Raw genomic sequence first — 4392 nt, 5'->3', positions numbered from 1 at the left:
GATAGATAGATAGATAGATAGATAGATAGATAGATAGATAGATAGATAGATAGATAGATAGATAGATAGATAGATAGATAGATAGATAGATAGATAGATAGATAGATAGATAGATAGATAGATAGATAGATAGATAGATAGATAGATAGATAGATAGATAGATAGATAGATAGATAGATAGATAGATAGAAAGATACCACTCATTCCAGGAAACAATGTTTTGTACTTTTTATATTGCATTAAAGTATAGTTTTCTCAAATGATTGGGGTGGCTGAAGATTAATCTATTGTGGGCAAGGCCACCATTGGCCACCCCCTGGCTCCACCATTGTACCTGGTGGTGGATAAACTCGCTCCCTCTGCTCGACAGTCTTTAGGTCTTGGACAAGCAAAAAGTAAAATAAAATTCTGTTTTTATGCACAGTGTAACTCACTTGAATATCTTTTATAAAAAAACAAAAAGGTTTACTTGTATTCTCTGTTCAAACTGACCGGTCCCAGCTGCAGAACATCTGCTGCCATCATGTGGACATCCAAACATCTCACAGGAACTAACAAGGTTCAGGTTATTCTCGTCTTTTCAAAGAGAATTAAAATGTCGCCTTCAGGAACTAAAGGCATCTTTTCACTTACTCGGGACATTTTGGACAAACATGAACATTTATACATCTGAACAATTTCAAAATGTGTCTTACAGTTTCAAGAATCAGTTGTTTTAAATTACAACAACACCTAACAATCCACTTTTTGTACATTATTTCAGTTCTTGTCCATCACGAAGTCTTAAATCAAACATTAAACAGAAATAAAAGGTGAGACCACTTCATTAACAGTCACGTGTCCACAATGACACGTGTGATTAAAAATGATTTAAAATAAATGTCGCCTCTTGAAAAGCTCTTAACTCGTATAAAAAGCTTCTCTTACTCTGATCTGAAGAGAATCTCCTCAAAGCAAACGAAGGCCACGTTAGTCTCAAGTTCATCTTTTTATAAAGACAAGAAGAATTTAGAGTTCAAAGGATTTTACTGCAGAAGTTGTAGATTTTGAACATGTAGGGTTTTTAAGGACATTGGAAACATGACGGTCCATGCAGCTCATACAACTCCGCCTGCTTTTTAATTGTGTTTAATGCTTTTATTCAGTTTCTATTATTTCAACGAGTTTCTTGTGTCACTGAGTTTTGTGTCATGATGAACATTTAACCTAATAATAACACGGTGAACATTAATTGTAATATTTTAAGTTTATTTACAAAATATATTGTTTTCAATGTCATAATAAACTATATATACTTTATTATTTTATTTTTTCAATTGAAAGTTTTATCAATTTTATTTTAAATGACTTTAATATTCTAAAGTGTTAGTCTCCCAAGGAAAATTTATTTTTTTTCAGTGAATTTGTGTGTATTATTATTATTATTAATAATTTTAAATGAGTTTAATGTGTTTAGTTCGTGGTATGGGAAACATTCAGTTATTTGTATTTTGTTAAATTTAACAAGTTAATGTTAATTTAATATTATATTTGGTTTGAACACCAGGTGGCAATAAAGACAAAAATTTAATAGCTGCTTAAAGCTAACTGCAGCTAAAGACAAAACATAAAAATAAAAACCCTACATATTAATTTTTCCTGTATTTGATCAGGTAGATTAATCAGTGAGATGAAGCTTTAATCTCTAACTCGTTTACTTCCTGTCAAATGTATAAAATCAACATTTTGCTCCTTTTATTTGATTTAGAAAAAGTATTCATGGTGAAATAGAGCTAAATTGACACAGTGTGTCTTTTTGTGCAGAAAAGCAACATTTCAATAAAATCCATATTTATTATCCTGGTTATCTGAATGTTCGTACCATGTTGGAGCATGTTTTTGTGCTTGGGTCTCTGTTCTAGTGCCACACTGTTTGTAGTTATCATCGTGTCCATCCAGGTACTGAAAACTATTAAAGGTCCATCACGCAGTGCAGGACGTGCCGTGACAGCCGCCGGTTCCACTGGACCGCAGCGTCATGAAGCTCAGCGGCCCTCAGCAGCTGAACATGTGAAGCGTGCACGTCAGGCGTGTCTGACATAGCTGCTCAGATGTGTTTAATGGGTCGGCTGCAGAACTCTGGGGCTAAATATAAAATGAAAGGAATATCAGAAATGTGAGGATAAAGCAGTTTCTTCTATTCTTATCTCTTTAACTCCTGCAGACCATCAAGGCCTAAAGGGATGCAGTTTACTCAGACCTCGTGCTAAAAACAGAAGTTGTTGCCACTTTTGTCAAACTTTGAAACGTTCACTCTCAGAGTTTGCTGTGAATGACTCTCAGCTACTACCACACCACACTTTAGCTCAGTCTCTGTAAAATGGACTGAGCTGCACTTACACTATGTGCTGGATTATGCTGATTAACTGTGGCGGCCATCTTTAATTGGACCGTCTCCAAAAGTTAATCAGTTGTAGATGATCATCCAGTGATCACTTCCTTAAAGTTTCATTAAAACAAATCACTCAATAGTTCATTGGATATTTTGCTAACAGACAAACAGGGTTGATTTGAATTTATCCATAAAGTTTACAGCTAAAGAAATACTTGGAGTATGGGTTATGAATGACTCAACTAATCACCAAATTTTAGAAAATGTACTAAATTAAAGTCATTTGTGCGTCTTTGTATTTCTGTTGAGTTGGCTGCGGCAGCCATCTTACATTGGGCTGGTTCCAAAGATTACTCAGTTGCAGTGGTACATCCAGTGATCAACTCCTGAAAGTTTAATTAAAACATCTCACGTGGTCCATAAGATATTTTGCTAACAGATATAACGATTGCAAAAAGCAAAATCAAGCATCTTGCGCAGTTATTCGTGCTCAGAATGTGTCTGGGGGTCAGTCTCAGCTACCTCTATAATTATTAGCTTAATATTTGTAAAGGTGACAGAGTTAAATAGTAATTTTCTGTTGTTTAAAGTGGGTTAGATGTGGCAGACATGTTAATTGTGTTGGCAGCTCCATAAGATCAAAGGTTGCGTTTTACAAGTTTTATTAAAACTTGTCCTGTGGTTCATGAGATAATTTTCCAACAGACACACACACGCAACATAATCATTCAAATGAATTATTTACAGGTGTGTCTGAGGGACAGTAATGATGAAGACTTTGATTATTAATTGAAGAGTAATAAACAGAAACAGCAAGTCGGCGGCTGAACGCCAGGGTGCGTTTCTTTTATCCTCCACTGAGGCCCGGCGGCAGAGTGCGGCGCTGTTCCCGCTCTCCGACCAATCGTTTTGAACAAAAACATGCGGAAGAATGGGGCGGGCGGCGCTGTTCCTGCGGACACACCGGCAGTTTGCACCCTTCCCTTCTGGCTCCTCGGTCTCACGCACGGCACGGAAGAATAAAACAGCGGATTCCTCGAGCGCAATCAGCGGTAAGTCCCTACGCGAAGACGCAATGTCTCGTGCGGCTACTAGCTTAATGTACCGTCAGCATCTAGCCCCGCTACATGTCCATATTTACGGATTCTTTACTGGAAATGTAAACTGGAAAGTAGCTTTTCTTGTTTTATACAGAGAAAGGTGTATTAGACGTAAAGGAATACATCGGTGCTGCGTTTAAGAAAGACAACGTTTACGAATTAGAGGCGTTAACTGAACATGGTGTGACAGATAATCTGGGCAACAGGTGATCTTCGTTCCCGAGCAGTCGCGTGAGTGGCGGCTGTCTTAGCCAATCGGCTAACAGAGGGTGGAGCTTATGAACCAATCAAATCCGTGGTAGGTTGTGGTTGTGGGCGTGGTTTCAGCCGGACTGGGCGGAGTCATCAGCCGCGGATCCACACTGGACGCAGAGAGCAGACGGGGGGGGGCGGGGGGGGCGGGGGGTGCCCTGCAGGTTTTTTCCGCCCTTGTTGCTGTGAAAATAAGAGGAAGTGCACGGAGCTGGAGTCCAGAGCGTGCGAAGCTACAAGAGACCAGGACGGGGTTTCTCCGGATAATCCAGACTGTTCGGTAAGGGATTTTATCAGGAGAAACAAATACTTGTGTTTACTTGCTCAGTGAATACCTTTGTCAAATCAGTGTAATTGTTGCAACACAGTACTAAAATACTAAAATCTAGCACTCTGAAGGTGCCACACGATTTATTTATCATAATTTATTGAACTTGTTCGTGAAATTGACCAGATTAAGGTTTTTATAAACTTAGGTGTGGGATTAAGGAAATGGAAGCAACGTTCTGTCAATCCACGGTGAACATGGCTCAGGTTAATAATCCTGACAGGGAGTGTTCAGATTAAATGTTTCTGTCTTTAAATGTACATGATGAACAACACATTTATTATAAATGTACACGATAAACGACACATTTATTATAAATGTACATGATAAACGACACATTT

The 4392-nt window shown here is 38.2% G+C and overlaps 1 protein-coding gene across 2 annotated transcripts in view; it reads left to right on the top strand.

The window, feature by feature from the left end:
* The first annotated feature begins 3288 nt into the window (after positions 1 to 3288).
* arl4aa (ADP-ribosylation factor-like 4aa) overlaps positions 3289 to 4392 on the top strand; it is a 3454-nt gene continuing 2350 nt past the window's right edge. Inside the window, exon 1 of one of the 2 annotated variants that reach the window (XM_037676069.1) lies at positions 3289 to 3423. The gene's annotated coding sequence lies outside the window, so the exon portion shown is untranslated. Of the gene's footprint in view, positions 3424 to 3917; positions 4004 to 4392 lie in introns of those variants that run through there. The other variant, XM_037676068.1, reaches the window with a different exon arrangement.

Source organism: Nematolebias whitei, chromosome 5, assembly GCF_014905685.2.
Source record: "Nematolebias whitei isolate Nwh7 chromosome 5, NemWhi1, whole genome shotgun sequence".
NCBI classification, from domain to species: Eukaryota; Metazoa; Chordata; class Actinopteri; order Cyprinodontiformes; family Rivulidae; genus Nematolebias; species Nematolebias whitei.
Note: the sequence above shows the minus strand (reverse complement) of the source record. Positions and strands in the feature narration are given on the sequence as shown.